At 32.5% G+C, this 20,857-nt stretch overlaps 1 protein-coding gene and 1 long non-coding RNA gene across 8 annotated transcripts in view; one reads left to right on the top strand and one right to left on the bottom strand.

The window, feature by feature from the left end:
- Positions 1-16,196, bottom strand: part of LOC145694938 (uncharacterized) — a 62,196-nt gene extending 46,000 nt beyond the window's left edge. Inside the window, exons 1-2 of one of the 2 annotated variants that reach the window (XR_014133077.1) lie at positions 15,951-16,196; positions 14,386-15,075 (exon numbers count right to left, since the gene is read on the bottom strand). This is a non-coding gene — a long non-coding RNA (uncharacterized LOC145694938). The other variant, XR_014133076.1, reaches the window with a different exon arrangement.
- Positions 1-20,857, top strand: part of LOC145694937 (uncharacterized) — a 391,240-nt gene that overhangs the window by 286,451 nt on the left and 83,932 nt on the right. The gene's annotated exons all lie outside the window — the stretch shown is intronic.

The following is a 20,857-nucleotide window of genomic DNA, read 5'->3' as shown; positions in this document are numbered from 1 at the left end:
TGCGATAAGCTTCACTGTTGCCACCAGCCTGGACTGCGTGCCCTCTTTTATTGGCACCTCTCTGACAGAGGTGGACCTGCTATATAAGCTTGGCACTCAACATATACGAAAGGGATAATAACTAACCCACGAATTTCATGGACCCACGCGGTTAATTCATGGATTATTTTTTTTTAATTTTTTATAAACTAAGAAATCACGGAATTACCTCACGCGACCTTAAAACTTAAGGTCTAGTCCCACAAATATAATTTCAGCCAGCGCTTTGTTACATAGCTTCGTCCAATATTTTCATATGTCAGTCCTAACGGCTTTCCTTTCTCTTTAATCTATAAGGATTATGTAAGAGACATTTCTTAAAAAGCTCGTCTCCTGACTTTTCCAGTGACTCAGTTGCTCTTACAATTCTGTCATCCATGGAAACATATTTTTTCTTCCTTTTCACCCCCTCTAAATTCAACTTCATCCTCATAAGCTTCGCATCTGAACGTTCTCCTTTTTTTTTTTTTTTTTTACAAGACTACAACCAAAACTTTCACTCGGGGGTGTGATTTACCCACAACTGGGTTTATGCGATGGTTCCAATCTTCTACAACGTTACTTGTTCGGTGTCGCCTTTGGTAGCAGTTCAACATGTCAACTGATATTTGTGGATTTTCAAACCATTGGTCAACAAAGTAATGAAAAATTCAGTCAGTTTTTCGTGGTCTTCTGTGATACTGTGGATATATAGTCATCCTTCCTCCACTTTTGCTGGCTTCAAAAAGGTAAGGCAGCACGCATCCTGAGTCCCGTACTTCCATTGGAGAACGCTCGTTAGCAAGTGTTCGAAGTGCCTAGTAGGCCTATCCGGCTGTGCTGCCACCTAGATTAAGTTTCAGAATTACCGGTTGATCGACGTATGAGTCATCACCTGTGTGGGTCACTGGACGAAACTCTACTCATTAGTCTGTTCACTAATCAATAAACATAACGGTAGCTCGAGACGAACTGCCATGGATTTGCATTGGGACGAAACGCTACTACACCGGGACGAAATGCTACGGATTTTGTCTTCGGACGAAACGCTACTCGGACGAAATACTACGGAACCAGCGTTACAGCCGATCAAGAAGTGGAAGGGTTTAATGGGGGTATTATTCACACAACACAACAGAGTAATTCAAATCAGAACAAAGTAAATACAAATTGTTTTCAACAAACTATATATATATATATATATATATATATATATATATATATATATATATATATATATATATATATATATATATATATATATATATGAATAACCAAGTTTCTATCTACAATATTTTCTGTTTTATTAGCCTCTAAAAGGTGGGAGGCCAGTGGCGGATCTAGAAAATAAAAACTGGGAGGCAGTTAACACAAATTATGATAGGTGTAACATGAGTTTACTATAAACTTAACTTTCAAAAATAGCTATATAAATAATTTCATTTACTTTTGTCACTCAAAAAACTGGGCTAGATTCGCCACTGTGGGAGGCCATCATATACAACATCGAGGTTATGAAGCTGGACTACAGGGCCACGCTACCTGGCCGCATTATGTGCAGTTTTTTAGTACATGTGTTTTTTTATCGCAGATTAATAACGTTAACATAAATTTATATATATAGTCTGCATTACAAGGATAATTAGAACGTTTCTCTTAAGGAATATTATTTGTCAAATTTGGTATTCGAGTGAAATTTAATTGTGCGCGCTAAATTAGAATTTGAAGAAGGAAAGCCTTCCTTTAGAAATCGTTGCAGCATGAAATCAAGTCATAATTAAAACAATGTTAAAAACTCAATTATATAAATATATAGGCCTTATATACGTAGTAAGGAGAAAGAGAGGGAGAGAGAGAACATACGCAAATTATGCTATTAAGTGAAGAGAACAGGGAAAGGAGAAGATTGAAGAAACAAGAGAACGAGAAGACACAATGTATTCGTGACTGTGAGGTGACCAAAAGTTCAACTCTCTTGACTCTTCGTCACTGCAATTTAGGAGTCAACGGTCCGTTAGCAACTAAGTAGTAGCTACATTTGACTTCACAACGAAAGAAAAAAAAAAAGTACTACGTTAAGAGAATAACTGCTTGTTGAACGAAAATATCTCTGAATTGTAACTGCAAATCACCTCCCGGGCTGTGCCAAGCGAAGCTTTGTTACGAGCAATTTATATGTATATCAAGCCAGCGCTGCGTTTCTGCCGGCTGTCTTGACTCTTTTCTCCCAGTAAACACTAGGATACTCCGCGTGCGATGGCAACCTTTCGACAGCTCGCTCTACAGTAGATACGCGCGCTTCACACAACTTGTGCAAATGTTTCCTTGTGCTTAGTTTATTACGAGTAGTAAGTAGATGGATGGACTTGTGGAGTTAAGCAGCCAATTCTCTCCCTACCCCCTCCCACTTTCGTCTTCTCAACCAACCTACCTTCCTTACAAAACCCTGAATAACCCCCTTTTCGGTTGTGTTTAATAATGTGAGGAGATATCCACTCCGGCTCTTGCCTAGGTATGATATTAACTAATGGTATATATACAGAGAGAGCACCAACCAATATTTACTCTACGGCTCAACTTGTATAGTAAAGATGATGACAAACTATTATTGCTGTATACATATCCATCAAATACTAATAATAAACATAAATGCGTCAAATGTAGCACTTTGGGGAAACAACGCTAAATATTGTCACGGTATTTTGTATGTACAAAGAAAGATCAGTGGAGTGGGATAGTTTTCTCCTGAAAATGAATATGGACACTCGTATTTTTTTATTTATGCTTTATTGATTTTTCTTTTATTTTTCTCATTTTTACGAAAATAAGCCTTCTATATTTTATTTATTTATTGTTTTTACATTCAAACGTTTTAAGAATATGCAATACACTTCGTTTTCTTAAAAGTAGGACAAAGGTAGCTTTCAATGTTATTACAATATTTACCTAAATTTTGGTTCGTTTTATGCCTCACAAGAAACTGTTTCAAACTTTTAAACTACAAATTTTATAGAAGAAATTGTTACGATTTTTTTTTTACTTTACGCGCTTGTTGTCTTCTTCTTTCTTGTTTTTTTTTTTATATGTAAGATTTAATTTATGACTAATAGTATAAAACGTTTCAGAGCTACTGTGTTTACTTTTGTTGTTCAAAATACTGCAAAACACAAAGAAAAAAGTTACGTTAAAAATGTAGAACGTAACTTTCTCAATGTAACTGTATCTTGTTCCTTGGTATTTGCAATATTTTGAATAACAACGAAATGAATACAGTTCAAAAACGTTTCATTATATATTGTAAAATAAATAAATGAAATAAAAAGGTAAAAAAGGAAGTGCAAAGTAGTATATTGCCATTGTTTTGAATAAAGTCGATTAGAAAATTATTTATTGTTGAACAGTACCTGTTTAATTAAGTTAGTATGATATTACATATAACGTACAACTCAATAGACCCCTAATAATAGTTTACTAGAAAGCACTAACTGTTTTGATTTGTTATTATTGTCACTATTTGCTAATACTCAAATGTTTGAAGTGGAAAAAAGCAGAGGCGGTATGTTCTATTACGATTTTGACTCGACATACCGGCTATCTGAATGTTGAAATACAGTGAGAGTATGTTGTCTAAAAGATTCCATTTCTATTTACATAATGACTGAGAACCATTGGAGGGGTTCTCTGTAGTTACGGGGAAGAGGGAGGGGGCATTGAGAGACTTTGATCCCCAGCCAACAACTTTCTGAAAAAATATCCCCTTATGTTGTACTAGAGATGATTATGCACGAAAATGTTCAAAAACCGAGTTTTATCTGAACAATTTTCTGCGGGAAAACTCCCGGACCCCGACTCGACTGAGGAATATTCCAAACCCCCGAAAGATCAGCCCCCACAACAGACAACCCCTAAATCCGCCCAAGCTCAAAACACGACATTTATATTCATTAAGATAAAAAGACACACATACATAAGAAAGAAATAATTCAATACGGGACATCAAAATATAAACTAGAAGAAGTGTGAAGACACCTCATTTTAAATACAAAGATAGGAAAGAGATAACAAAAATGTCGGTGTTGTCAACTTAGAAATTATTTCTACATAAGAAATAAACTCTTTTTACGTGCAAAGCAATTCGCCAATTACTGTGTACAAAAATGGATTTATTAAAGATATTTATCATCTACTTTCCAGTGACAGTATGTCTTGATCACTGAAAAGCCAGAGGCGGTATGCCTTCATTACTGAAAAACCAAAGGCGGTATGGCATACCATAGCATACCGTCTCAATTCGACCACTGCTAATTCTAGATCTCGTTCTTTTGAAAAGTGTTAATGATTCTTTTTTTTACTTATGTATTTTGAAGAAAGTTTATTTCATGTCACCTCACTTTAAAAGAAAAAGATTGAAAACATTACGCTTGGTGTTAGATTAGATTATTATATTTTAAGCTCACTTTGATGCTCGAAACTATAATAAAATGAACAGTTTTCTTGAATAGAGGTATAGTACACTTAGGTAAATTAAAATAGAATATCTATAGAGAACACTGCTTTACACTAATCTTAAGTCTTCCTATAAGCTGATACAAAAAAATAAGGTGTGACACATTCCAACTTTAGGCAAAATAACAAATCCAATAAATAAAATTACATCTGCTATTCAAAGCGTATTTTGAGCGATTTTAAGTACGCTTTAACGGTATGTATTTTTACAATCGGATTTTCTTTAAGTTAAAGCTAAACTGCTTTGATTTTTAAATATCTTAAATTGCACATAAAGTATAATTGAGGAGACATGAATATACTAGTAATTTATTCAAGTAAACTTAGTACTTACTGAAAAGAATATTTTTTAGGCCCCTACATGTATGTTCTTCTTTCTAAAAGTTAGCTTCATTTAAAATTAATCTTTAACACAATATTAACAAGTAATGTGTGTCAGCATGAGGAGTTGTGTGACAGTGTTAGGAGTATGTGTGACCATGCTAGGAGTGTATGAGTTACTTCTAAAAGTATATGTGACCGCGCTAAGTAAAAGTATGCTGGAGTATGTGTGACCGCGCTAGGAATATGAGTGTTACTGCTAGGAATATGTGTAATCGTGCTCATAGTATATCTGTTACTGCTAGAAGAATGTGCGACCATAGGGAAAAGACAAACAACAGCAGATACAAATGTGATAGTTAGCAGTATATTATTTGCACATAGGCCTACATTACCTAAATAAATGAACAAGAAAAATGAAAATGGTATAGTAAATTAAAAGAAATATTATTGATAACTAACGTCATACTTTTTAACTTCATTAAGTTCATGAAGTTTTATTTTTCCTTGATTATCTCAGAAATCAGGCATGAGAAATTACCCTGAAACATATTATTTTCTCCGGCTAAATAAGATCTATTACTTCCCATAGACCACCTCCAATATCCTTCCTTCCCTAGTCTCTGCACCTCTCACCCCGGATAGAGAGCGTAACCATAGACGAAGCTATGGGGGCCATTGCCCCCCAACTTTTTGACAAAAAATAAAAATGCTATCTATAAGATCTTTCAATTCTCATTTGTATTTATCGTGCCCCCTACGAGACAATTCCTAACTCCGCCTATGGGCGTAACCCTCGCAAGGGAGCCAAAGGCGAGTAACCCTTTGGCTAGCAAAAAAAGAAAAAGAAAAAGAAAGAAAAAGAAAAAAAAGAAAAGAAAAAAATGATCTGTCGATGTGTACTATGTGTCTAACTTTTGGGAGTTGTTCCTTCCATTAGATCTATACGTTAATAATATTGTATAAAATATATATTTGCTTATAACATTTAAATCTACACACCATAGTTACTTGTTTTTATATGATACATTATATTATATTAAAATTTAAATAAATTTTGATCGAAAAACTTAGTTCTAATGGTTGAAACCAAAGACAATACAATTTAATATATCCAATAAATATATTCAGAAAGCTATATACTTGTGCTTTCGTATTTGAGAGTCCCGAGTTCAAATCCCTACAACCAACCGAATTGATTGAAGATCTTCATAATTTTACAGTATCTTTAAATAAAGTACCTGGACAACTTGCTTACTAATTTCTTTTTATGTGTGTTTTTTTATGTTTATCTATAAATTGATTCTCAGTCGTTGTGAATAGATAAATAGAAGTATAAATATGACATATAGAAATGTTATCTATTATTTTGTGTTTTACGTTTTCCTTCAAATTGGTTTTCTACATCCACAACCGTACCTTATAATATATAACCTTAAGATGTCTATCCACATGTTTATTCATTTAGCCTACTTATGATGGAATATACACGAAAACTCAGGTAATATATATAGTATGTGAGCACAATTATCAGCTAATATAACACTATGATTTCTCATTATCAGTAAGTAAAAGAAATATGCTATATTATATACCTAGGTATTTAATGTCTCATTAAAAATCTTTTAAGTATTTATCTAGAGGCAATGAAAATAAACAGTAGGCCGTAGGTTTCTTCTGTCTCTTTTATTTACACTGCTTTTTTTGTATGGGGAAATGGGAACGACGCAGAGTCATAACATTGGCTAAAGACATAACACGTGTAACTCTTCCGGAGGCTCGGTGGTGGAATGTTCACTTCTGACGTGAGAGGTCCGTGTGCAGTTCCAGGTGTTTTGTGTGTTTGTGGTGTCTGTGAGTTTTCTTGGGCATTGTTCAGTTTCCTCCCACATTCTCATTCCATCAAATACATCATAATCATTCATTTTCAATAATCATCAACTTCCTTTAGCCTATAGTGTAATCGTGGGACGTAAAACTACCCACTTCATTTCTTATTTCACTAGGAATCTTTAATAGTGATATGAACATGATAAGTACTAATACAGTGGAACCTTTGTTTAACGAAATGTTAACAAAAACGTAATATATATATATATATATATATATATATATATATATATATATATATATATATATATATATATATATATATATATATATATATAAAGCTTTTAAATAAGTTTAATTTCACTCTAATGAAATGGAACCTTTTATGGAAATTGAAATGAAATTGTCAGTGTGCTAATCCGTTAGATAAGTTTTGCTGTACATTCTGTGTACATTCGAAGATTATTCTGACTTCCAATATCCACCTTGTCTTAATGTTTCATGTTATTCTAACTTCACGGCATCATAGTAACGTTATAAGAATAAAGTTAGGTTCAATAAATGTGCACCTGTGAAATCGAATTATTCGCGCGTGTTCTCCTCTGTTTGTTTCCTGTTGGAGCCATAGAAAATTAATTGCCTTTTGCTGAACGGCAAGAGATGATTGGACAATTATCGAACCTTGAAATTCTTATTATCGGACCTTGGCCTAAAGAGCCAGAAATAACAGCATTAACTACGAAACAATATGTTGACCATACGTTACTGAAGTAAAAGACATCTGGCCGGACACAGCCTCTGGTAAGATGTTCATGATAAAATGTTAATTCAATGCTCTGTACTGACATATTCCTCAGACGCGTCATATGTCTGATAAGATTTTAATGGCTATAGTGTTAATAACCATAATATCAAAAAAAGTTTATCTAAACATATTTGCAAACCGTAAGAGTCTCTATCACTGTGAAATTAAAATACCGCTAATTTTACAGTAATTATGTGATATCTTCAAATAGATAAAAGATAATCGAAAAGTGGATCAAGACCTCCCTAGACGATGTTATTTTGCATGAGGTACCGTTATCACGAGTTACCTAGTAGCTTTTCGTTTGCTGTTATTTAGAAACGCGAAAATAAATGCCGATTTTCTAAATGGTTGGAAATCGAAAGCAGATAAATCAGTCGTGATAACGGTGTCTCACGCAAAATAATACTGTCTAGGAAGGTCTTGTTCCACTTTTCGATTATCTTTTATCTATTTGAAGATATCACATAATTACTGTAAAATTAGCGGTATTTTAATTTCGCAGTGATGAGACCTCTTAATATTATATCCGAAATTGATCATTTAAGTTCAGATTCAGTGTATGATACATGTGCTCTAATATGGCCTACTATTTGAACATGGAATTTTTGGGCTGTTGAACAAGATGCTAGAATTATATTAATGAACCAATCGTAATGTTAATGCATAACAAAATGATGGACGAGGGAGAGGGAGATGGTAATTATGTAATGAAATAGTCCATTCCTTTTTCTAGCCAAATATGCGCACACAACACAAGAACGTGTATGATATTTGAAAACACACTCTGAAATTTCTCTCTCTTACAGCACTGTTAAATTCCAACTTTATTTTTCTTTTTCAAACTTGAAACGTTCAAAATAAGAAAAGCGAACTTACTCGACTTGTCCCTGCCTTGTTTCGGGGACAAGTTTTACGTCTACGAGTTTAACAAATTGTCGGGCAGGTGGCTGGAGTATCAAGCAGAGGATATATATTTCTAGTAGTTAAAGGTCCCCGTGGGAATCTGCTGCGGTAATTTTACTTTCCATTATGTAGCATCAATTACTTCGCGCTTCCAAGTTTCTCGGACATGCAGAGAGCCTTAGCTTTGTTCCAATGGAGAAGAAGCTTAACCGAAATGTCAATTTCACGATGGATGGTACGCGGGAAAAAGAGTGAAGTTTCGAAAAGAGAACTACACAACGGTCTCTGTGGGTCACCTGACAGAACAATGAACTTTACGAAATTTATGGCCGCTCGCTGAGGAGAAAACTGAGTTTGAAAATCAAGCTCGGATGTATGGTACACGTACTGTATTATACAGTGTATATAGAACCAAATTTAAAAGTATTTGAAGTTGTTGAAAAGGTGTAAGAATTACAATATACTAATTCTACCATATTATTAATTTCTTCAATATTATTAGGGTTTAATAGGAGGAAAATGTCGGAAGATTAAGCACGTAATAATCGATACTTCTCATCAAGCCGAACAAAATGTTATCGGCGAGTGTAAATTCGTATGCGTAGTTTTTGAGAAAATCGGGAAAATAAGAGTTTTCTTTTAGTAAATTTAAAAATTGATGCCGTACATAAACTTGCACGTTAATACTATGAAATTGACAAGAAAGTAGAACATTGTGACTAGTTTTCGTTACATGGGTAGCATTATTAGTGATTATATGAAGTGTGAACGTGGATATAACAGAAGCAAGGATAGAAATGGCGAAAGAAGCCTTTAGGAGAAAGAAAAGACCATTTTGTGGGACCTTGAATTTACAGTTGAGGAATAGACTTATAAAATGTTTTGGTTGAATATTGTACTGTATGGGGAAATGTGGGTGTGGAAAAGAATGGCAAGCAGATGCGTCTACTTCATGTCAATCACGCAGGTGGTCTATATACCAAACAATACGACATTAAACAAAAGTATATATCCGGGTGATCAGAAAAAAATCGAGAAAAAAGTAAAAAAATCGTAAGCTTAAAAATAGAAGCTGTACGATAAAATCACACGACTTATTAATATGACACTTGTACTGAAGTATACACTAATCATGCTCTTCATTGTGACACTAGGAAGACGACAATAAAGAGCATGGCTATTGAGATATTATTAATTCTTTCGATTTAATTTTGGCTTAACTATTAATAATTCTTTTATGAATGGATAGATCACATTGATCTGGACAAAATGACGCGTCAGGGTAAATTCTCATTATTTGTTTTAAGAGAAAGGTAGTATTTTAATGACGTTTAAAAGAATGTCATTTCATTGTCAATCTGATGCAATTAATATGTGAAGTTGATTATATATAATGATCGATTTCTTTCAACAATGACATACATAATCCTAATACTGACACACACTTGTTTAATAATAATAATAATAATAATAATAATAATAATAATAATAATAATAATAATAATAATAATAATAATAATGTATGTAAATTTTAAGAAGTATATTTGTTAGGTTTTATGTTTCGTGCTTCTCTGCTCTATCAACTGCTCAAATGGGTGATCGGCAAAATGACAAAAATGATTGGTAAGTAGTGAAGTAGTGTATTAAAAAAAATCCGTATGCATTATTTATTAACCAAACATATATATATATATATATATATATATATATATATATATATATATATATATATATATATATACCACAGACTAGCATCGAACTTGGCATTCTAAGGGCTTGCATTGTAATTATTTCTACAGTCCAACAGAAAATACAGAATATTTCTGAACCTCTTGATACACTTACTTGTATAAAAAGGAGTTAAAGTGAGTAATGAAATATGTTGTATCAAAATGTTATTTATAATTTTTATATACGTAATTGTATACCATATATATTACTACGTACAATTTCTTTTTCTTCCTGCACTTTGTTTGTTCCGTGTATATTGAATTTCTTTTTATCTTGTTTTGCTATCCTAGTTATAAAAATGGTTGAAAAATGAATATTTTTAAAATCAAAAGTGAGAGTTTATATTTCATAATAAAATACTATGTAATAGTATTACATTTTGTGATTTTAATAGCTGAAAGTACGGACGTTTACTGCAACAGGATAATAGAATGACCATTCATAAATAGATAAAAGAAAAAACAGGTACCGATAGTTACGAAAGCACCTATGAAAAAAACATTCAACTTTTAAGTTTTAGATATGTAATAACAATTTTTTAAAAAGAGTTTATTTGGCTGTAAACAGCTTAGCCAGCTACATGCGGGTAAAAAGTAAATATATTTAACATGCATATAGGATCTGTTAATACAAACAATAGAAACTGAAAATCAAATAAGTATCTCAAAAATCGATAGAGTTAATGGTACGAAAAGTCACAGCACACAGTTCAAATGGTCACCAAAATATAAACACACACATAGGAAAGAAAGAAAAAAATACACACAGAAAATACACAAAAGAAAAACAAGGAATTAAAGACCATTTAATAACTTCAGAAATTGATGAGGAACAATAGAAAATACGGATTGAAATTAATCAAAAACAGTTTTAAATTTCTTCATTGTTGCTATACAATTACAAATGAAAGGTGGATAATAATAATTATTGTTTTAATCCGAGATCTGTAACATAAGTTTCAAATTGAATTTCCTGATTCCCAATTACATATTTAGGAGACAAAAGTCCAGTCTTCCTAAAAAAGTTATATCTTGAGTTTCGGTAATATTCAAAGGTAGGATTCTCTCTTTCTCTGACCATTTAGCTAATATATCCACGTTTTCTTGCAACATAATTTGATCTTGAACAATATTAATTTCATTAAATATTATCAGTATACGTAAAATACTCACAGGTTAATTTATCAATTTATATAAAATAAAAACAGCAACGGAGCCATGCAAGTGATACGCACTACCCCGGCACAACTATGGAAGCATATGTTGTTTGCTGCCTAATAAATAAAATAAAATAAAATAAAATAAATATTATTGTTGAGCATCTGTGAAGTTTAATAGTTAACAAACGTGCTTTGTTACGCGTAGTCCATGGTTTGATTCCAAAATATCGCAAAATTTTCAGTGCGGATCTCTAATCTCAAGCAATTAGTTAACTGTTTGAATTAGGTGATAGCAAACACCCGTTCAGGAAATGAGGAATAGCTACAATAGGAATACACTACCCTAAGAAAATTCCGCAAGGTTACGGATAATTTTTCGTAACTACGACACCAAAGGGTTTTATTATTATTATTATTTTCAGGCTTTAATGTTTCGTTATCGTTAATTAATTCTATGCATCACAAGTAATCTTAATATAAATACGTAAAATATTTTTTCAGATAAAACTAATAATAAGAAATACTATAACGAATTTTCCCTTTTCTATAGTTTCTCTTGTGTCGTATTTAATGTCCGATCCCGCCCAAAACACGATTTATGTCATGGAAAAATATTAAGATCAAGATTTAATTATTAATATTTGTCGTTTTAACGATTAGAGTTTGTGCATAATATAAAATGTAATTAACAACTTCTTCTATGTTAATACTAGGATGTAATGCCGAATGAATACAGTAATGGCAGAGTACGCGGTACACTGAATCAGAAGGAAAGCACATTTTTACAAATTGGGGATGCTATAATTTTAAAACATTTATTAATAACATAGAAAATAAATTCATTATTTTCATTCTTTGTTTTATAAAAAATTTAATTGAGTTTAATTAATTTACCCTCCAACGTCGCCCGCATATGAGTCCAAACGTAGGTGACAATGCCTAAATTAAAAAATTAGTCACGGAATAATAATAATAATAACAATAATAATAATAATAAAATATAGATTAGAAATTTATTTATTTATTTTACAGATACACGAATAGAATTAAGTTTCAAATTATCGTCTTTAGGTAGAGATACTTATTATTAAGTATTAAAAACAGTAAAAATTTATATTTTTATTAGATATCAGTTTGAATATTATTAAAAGAAAGTTGCACTATATGAATTGTACAGTTTAATTAACTGAGTACACTATTATCATTATTATTATTATTATTTAAACGTAAAATATCTTTGTAGAAATGAAAATATGATATATTTTAAATTTTTAAAAAAAATATATAGATCGCGTTTGTTTTTGCGAGAATGTAAACTTTTCTTTCGTTTATACTAAAAATAATTTGTGTAAATTGGAAGAAGTGAAATTAGATTTAGTATTAAAGTCATTTATTGAAATATGAGCAAAATAGAAATATTTCTATCTAATTTATTATAGACATAAATTTATTTATTTATGGAATAGGGAGATTTTTTTAAAAATATATATATATATATATATATAATTGATTATTTTTGATCTTTTATCTTATCTGGACGTCAGTTCCTCCAATGATATAGAAAAAATATTCGTAAAAAATAAATACTTTATTTTATAAAATGAATTATTGAAGAAATACAACGCTATTAATACATTTTACTTGTTGGAAGCATTTTTTTTTTTTTGGAAAATTATATTTAAATAACTAACTATATCTTTAAAATACATTAGTTAGATAATATTTTTGCATTCGCTTTCTCTTTTGCAAAGTGTATAATTTTGTGGTAAATTGAATTTATTCTTTTTGAAAATCCATAGAACAAAATAAAGAAATTTGCGGTAATTTGTGTATTTTGTTTAAAAATAAAAACGCAAAATACTTAATATTCTTTCAATTTCTTCTACGATATTCATATTACTGTAATTCAGAATTTCAATTAATTGTGAGTTAATTCTTAAATTATGTTTTAATGCATTCCTAATGCCTTTCTTTATGTTTGTTCTTACTACAAAGACTGTATAATGTATCAAATATTTATGTATGTTGTAATAGTAAAATGCAAAGTAAATAGTATTTTGTTAACTTGTATAAATATAATTTTAAAAACCTGTTCGTTTAATTATAAAAAAAAATCTGAAACATATATAGATATTATGTGAAAAAAAATGTAATGTAATATTTTTGTCTCTGTAATTATGCCGCATTCATTTATAATAATAATAAATCAAACACAATTGAAAATACTAAGTGTTCTTATGTAATTTACTCTTGCGACAGAAAATTATATGTTAATTGTTTATTATTTATTCAATATTTTAGCAATGAATAAATCTTAATGTTTCCCTTCCGGAATCTTAAGTGAACGCAGCAATTTTAATTTGTATTGTATTTAAATATTACTTGATGGTACTTTTTTTATGAATTACTGTAAGAGTTGAGTCTCTTAACATTCAAATATGATGAAACTTAGTAGTATTTATTATATTACCCTCAATAGAATATAGAGTTAAATAATATGATATTATTATAATATGACATAATATATAATATTAAATTATATTTCCTTGAATTCAAATTATTATAGTTATTTCTTTAAAAAAATATGTACAACTTAATATATATAAGATTTGGAAATAATCACTAAAATTAGACAATAGTAATAGTAATATTATTCCAAGAGTAAAATAACTAGTCAGGGAATGTACATATTTAAGAACAATTTCTATATCTTCGAGCATCAATATATGTCTGCAATTCACGTTGGGATCTATACGGAAACTTTTTTTTTATTGTACGAATTTCCTTCATGCAAATGATAATTTCAATAATTTAATTTTCCATTAAATTTTTAATTATACTAAATTATTAGTCTTTCGCATTAATTTTAATTGTAGTCCCTTAATTTTTCCATATTTTGCCCATTTATTAAGTATATGTTGTTTAAAATTGTTTCCTATTAGAATATGGAATTCCACTAAAGATGCAATACGGCTAAAACTGCTATGGATAAAAAAATATTTATTTCTAATGAGGTTTTGTTTTTTATTATTAAAAAGTATATATTTTTTGTCTTGTCTGCAATTAAGTTAACCATGTTCAAAAAAAATGTGAAGCATTCAATACAAACCACGTCTTGTTCAAGAGGTGACTGTGTCATCCAGTCAGTCAGCCAGCCACGTAGCATCATTCCCCGTCCATCCAGGGGTCAGTGGGAGTGATCGAGAAAAGCTTTCGACGCACGCATCCAGCAGGACCCTAAGGCTAGTCCGAGTCGAAGCAGTTTGAGGATGCGCACATGAAGAGAGGGGTGTGACACGGGCGTCACTTTGCCTTGTAGTGGTCAGCTCACGGAAGAATCCATATGGAGAGGAATTCACATGGTAACACACTCACACAACCAATTGGCGAGCTTCAACGTCAAGCGGCAAAAGTACGTAGTAGTAGCAGTGACAGGACATAGAAGCGCACGATACACATTAGCACACACACTCATATATAACTATTTTATGTTTTGTGTGTGTGCTTTAGGTCTTTTGATACAAATACACAAACCACTACACAAACAAACTTTGTTTAGTATTACAAATCTTGATCAAATTCACCAAAAACTAACAACAGTTTTTATATATATGCCACGCACATACATATGTTTATACTTTATATTTATATACACACTTTGGAGAACTCAATTACTTGATAACTTTCATCTGCACTTCTTAAACATCTTCTGAGATGCGAAGAAGGAACTCATTTCCAGGGAGTTGTCACGTTAAAGAATTCCACGAGAAAGAAAGGAAGCAAGAAAGTAAGAAAGGCCCTGAGAAAAAGGAAGAAAGAAAAAAAAGCAGCGTTGAAGAAAAGCAATGGAAGCTTTCAGGACTTGCGCATGGAATTAAGACTCCAAAATCAATAACAATTAATTTGAAAAAGAACCTCTTAAGAAAAAAAACAAGCCAAAAAAGAAAAGAAGAATTAAAAGAAGCCAGATGTGAGAAAATATAGAAAGAAAATTCTGGTAGGGGGATAGGAGAACGGACGAAAAAAGAAAAAAGAAAGAAAAATGGCTTGTAGAAATAATAAAGTAGAATTAAGAAACAAAGTGAGAAAAGGGTAGACAATCCCGCTGCATTTTCTAGTAATACAATTTGCCTAACTCAAGGATAAAATATATGTTGAATGGTTTTTCTTTTAGGAAATCTGCAGGTAGATAGATAGATAGATAGATAGATAGATAGATAGATAGAGAGAGAGAGAGAGAGAGATAGAGAAGGTAAAAAAACAATTATTAGAAAATGTAAGCAATTGTGTATTATATATATATTTTTAAAGGATAAGTGGATTCCTATGTTACAAGCAACGGAAATAATAGCAATATATAATTAGCACAAAACCAAGCAGGCTGATCTCAGAATGGATCAATACATACACTAGGAAAGAGATAGAAAGAGAGAGAGATTATCTGTTATTGACAGAAAGGAACAAAATGCAAACTTTTCGGGGGGCCTGTAAGAATTACTGAAATAGAAAACATAAAATATTGGAGTTGTATACAGAAATAGAAAGCGGGTAAAAGATTTAAGAGAAACTTGACCACTACTATTCTGTATCTGAGTGTATATTGCAACCGATCTCGAGATGTATGAAGAAAAAGATGCAGTACTCTTCATGCACATTGCAAGAGGTCTCACTTACGAGAAAAATCTGGCGTCGTCGTGTCGGTGCACACAGTGAAAAAGGAAGTGGGGGTTATGTGTGTGTGTGTTCCTGCTAAGGGTAGGAACCAGGGAGGAGGAGGCAAAGGAAATGCCTCCCACTTTCCTTTTTCGTTCCCAAAACTTAACACTCTTATTTTGCGCATGGGCCGAGACTTAAAGAGACGACAGAATAAAGAGGGATAAGAAAAAAAAGTGCTTAGTACAATCTACAACACTCAACACGGAAGCTACCGATACCAGAATCATACACTCCCCCCCCCCCGTCTCTCTCTTTTTTTTATTAATATTTTCCTTTTCTCACTCATCATCAGTATGATCCCACCCACTCCTGCACCTTCTCAGCAAATGAAAAACCCTTTCCTAACACAACACTTTCGTTTCCTTTCTCATCATTCTGCCTTGTTATACTACCCTCTTTCCTCCCACTTCCCTTCCTAACCAACCCTTACTAAAACTTCCTCCAATGAACGAGGGGGGGGGGTATTTTTTTTCTCTCTCGCAGACAAGAAGAAGAAAGAGCATGCCTGTCTTTCGCAAGATATGGGTGGAGATGTCTTGCAATTTCTAGACATTAAGCGTGAGAGGAACTTAAGGAAGAAAGAGGGTAAAATTCACCCCTTACCAAACTATGGGGTGGATTGTTGGGGCTTAATATAAGGGTAAAATGCTGGTGCTGGTGGTAGTGGTAGTGAAAAAAAAATAGAATATTTTTCTTTCTTCTAGGAAAAGTACGGGGAAGTGGGAGAAGGGTAGGTTCTCTTTCTTCTTCCGTACCATCATCCCACAAGCAAAATTCGCCACCTCCGTTCCCTGCACATCTAGCAACCCTTACTTTGACTATTAAGAACAGCAAATTACAGAGGACGGGGAGGAAAAACCCAGACACCAGACCAGAGAGTTCTTAGTCCCAAATGCTTCAGCTTTCTTCCACTATAGTGTTTGCAGTTATCTTTGGATTTCTTTCTTACTATTAGTTTCACTAGTTTTTAAAAATATTTCTTGTTTTCATATCATCATTATTAACTTCTTTATGAATCATATTGTCTCTTAGAAATAGACGTCGATGTGTTATGAACATTGAGTGATTTTTTTTAAAAAAAAGATGTACCAACGACACGATCTTGAAAACGAAACAAAACTCGAGCAGAGAAACATGACAATTCTAGTTTCGTTTTTCCGAGACGAGATTCGAAATGAGACGAGACGAATCTCGCGGAAGGCAACTGTACTTTTACCTCTAAGAGATGAGAAGTTTAGTCAGTATCTTTGCATTTTATATATCCTCCTAAAATTTGCCTTATTAAAATCACCCAGTAGTAGTTCAGTCTTGTGTAAGACTGTTTGGTTCATTTCGATATGGACATTACTTAAGGAACTTGAGAATATATATATTTATCTAATGAATGCTAATGATTCAATAGTTTACTCATATTTAACATTTGAATATCGTGTTACTCAGTGTAAAATTCTACCAAGTGTACATTCTAAAATCAAGTACATAAATTTACGAAAAGAGACGTGAAATTTTCGAAATAACGCGAGAAAAAATTCTTCGAGTATCGAAGTGAGACAAGATAATCTTATTTCGTGTCATGTGCATAATACTACTTAGAGTGGGAAAAAGTAGTATGATAGGTGTATTTTATCTGCCAACTGCAGACTTCATAATCGGTATTTTTGAATATCTTAGTGTCTTACTGCTTAGCGTTCTAGTCTTTGGTGTGAAAACGATTTAATTTTCAATGGAAGGACGCATGATTTGCTTCCTATATGAAACTGTAGACTCATGTTTTTTTGTTTTTTTTTAAAGTTTCTGTGTAAAAAAGAACATTAACACTACCCATCAACCAACCTTCCTCCCGGGGCCGCGGTGGCTCAGTGGTAAAGAGCGTTCACCTCTGGTGCTTGGGGTCCCGGGCCCGCCAAGTGAGCATTGTGGTGGACGAACACCGTGTGTGTGTGTTTTCTCGGGGTTCTCCCGTTTCCACTCACTTTCTTCATTCCACCATTTCATTCATCATCACCGTCTCCTTTAGCGTAACCGGCATAACGTGGGACGTGAAACTCAAAAATTTCATTTTTTCAACCTTCCCCCCCCAAAAAAAAAATTGTCAGAGCTACAAGAATACATAATGGTATTCTTCAGCAAACAGATTTAAATATACCATACTATAGAAAATATGATCGAAAATGGTTCCTTAAATAGTAAATTGATCTGAATCAGCAATTTTCAGTCTTTTTTAATATTGGAACAATGGATTTTGAGAAAAATTTTGCACACCAGAAATGCAAGCAAAAGTTGTTTGGTATTCTTAAATTGTCTTTTTTCGGAAGACCATTACATACATAGTGCGTTCAATAATTTCCGGTGCTACCCCGAAATAATACCAGAAATGTTGCCAGAAAAATTGTTATGTTAATATTGTACGCCCTTCTCGCGCTACACAGTCGTGGGATTGGTAGAGAAGGCTTTGGAAAGCCCGATGAATTTCGTACAGTGAAATGCTCTTCAACACCACTGTCAAATTTGCTTGAATCAATGCGACATCCTCAAAAAACTCTCTCTTGAAGCTAGATTTGAGCTTAAGGAAGAGCATGAAGTCCACTGGAGCCAAATCAAGGGAATATGAGGATGTTTAAGTCTAAACATTGACTTCACTGATACAAGAAAACTGGTGGTCGGCAATGTGCGTCAGTTGCCACAATCCTTGGAGAGAAGTATATTCAAACCGACCGTGTTTCTTTTTCTTTTCTTTTCTTTTTCTTTTTTTTTTTTTTTTTGTGATCGTTAAGTATAATATCTTAAGATAGTCCTGGAATTTATTGAATTCCGAGATAAGATTTTTGTGCTAAAGTTGTCAAATAATTTTGCAGTGATTGTTATAATAGAAAAAAAAAAGCATACTGTCATATTTAAGGAAATTTGGTCGCAAACGTCACTTCAAAATATTTCTGTTTATGACCATAAGAAACATATTTTAATAATACTGTTTGTGATCAAAACTATTTTTAATAGAAAGTAAAGCATACAGTGTTATTTTGTTGACCATGCAGCAAGATCTGTCTAAATTGAACATCCTTGGTTCTGCAACAATAATGCCCAACTTTCACGTGAACAACCTACAAAATAATTTTATATGCTTATATCTATGTATCTTGTAGATATACCTTAGTCCAAGTTACACGTGACCAATTTACAAAACAATTCCATATGTTTATTTCAATATGGTTCCATAGATATAAACGAAGTTACAAATGAAGTGACTGATTAACAACTTTATATCTATGCTTAAATCTGTGTGATTTGATAGATATACAAATATATCTATCTATTGCAAATGACGTTTTAGGCTATTGTTCAATAATATAAATAGTTATACGTGACAAATTTACAAAATAATATCATATGCTTATATCTATATAGTTGGATTGATACAGATCAATTTATATTTAATTCATTTCTGTATTTTCTCAAATATTAAGTGGAGATTTTAATTTTCTAACATTCTCCAAATTTGTTTATGGTACATCAACTTCAAGAAGGGGAATTCCTGCGCTGGTATAATTAGATATCGAAGGTGGCAGAGAGGCGTGTTAATGAAACAAATTCAAAACGGAGATTATTCCACGCACCTAAAACCAGAAAATATCCACAAAATTAGTAAGGCAAAGTCGAAATTTCCGCGTAATTTTTTTCTCAATTTTTGTGTGCGAAAATTAATTTTAAAAAGAGAGGTGAGAAAACTAATTTTAAACACATCAAATACGATAAATGCACTAATAACTGGTAATAGAAGGTGGAACTAAGACTTGCAAAGAGCTTTGAAATTTTCATAATAATCGTAAATATATTTCTAATTCACGCAATACTCTTAATATTAACTTGTGATTAGAATTTCTTGGTCAACTAGATAGTGAAAGATCAAAAACACTTTCGTCTATAACATTTTTAAGAACCTGTTAATTGAGTTTTCATTTGGGCACTGGTTATAGGATTTGGAAGGAAACTCTAAATGAATAATTCTAGAACAGTGAATATTCATCTCCCAGAGAATAAGGAGGAACAAGATCATAAATAGAGCAGAAAGGAATTCCTATATCGCCTGCATTTGTGACGAGATCGCAACTATGATATAAATTACCCTGAAGACTGTAGACGAAGCAGAAATAGCTTATACTATTCAGAGATATATGCGTATACCCGAAATGATGGTTAAATTGTGAAAGCTGATCAAATTTGTGATCTATAAACAGATACTGCAGATAATAAACTTAAACGTATCACTATACGAGAACTGTTGAAAAGGTATCCGAACTTCTTTGTTTTTAGGAAAACTACACGGCATAGGTGGCCAAATGTTGTGTCTTGCAAGAGGGGAGGTCCATGATCTCCTTAGTCTACATTAATTTCCATTTTGTGTTGTAGAGGAAATGGTTGTTGGGTGCTCTTCTGTGGTCTCGGCGTGGCTAAAATGGTAAAGAAATGATGTACGGATAGGATGCGAGAATGCAATCCCGACTCCGAGGATACATCCGACCTCGCCAAGACCTGACAAATCTCGTGAAGACCCAGAGAAAATCGCCAGGTGAGAAGCAAAATTAAACCAATGTTGATTGTATTCTTTGATTGTTGAGGCAATGTGCAACATGAGTACGTGCAGGAAGGACGTACAGAAAAAAAGACTCTTCTTCAGACATATTCCATCATCTACATGACGCTCTTTGTCCGAAATGACAAGATCTGTGAACTTTTAAGACAAGACTGTATAGGATAATGATTCTATTCATGCAGCCCATATATTTAACCTTTTCAACACAGCACAAGTTTTTGATGTTTCGTATAACTTCCTACTCTCCGAGTATAGCCTTGTGAAACTTTTACCT

This window comes from Thermobia domestica, chromosome 9, assembly GCF_964235325.1.
Source record: "Thermobia domestica chromosome 9, izTheDome1.hap1.1, whole genome shotgun sequence".
Taxonomy (NCBI): domain Eukaryota; kingdom Metazoa; phylum Arthropoda; class Insecta; order Zygentoma; family Lepismatidae; genus Thermobia; species Thermobia domestica.
Note: the sequence above shows the minus strand (reverse complement) of the source record. Positions and strands in the feature narration are given on the sequence as shown.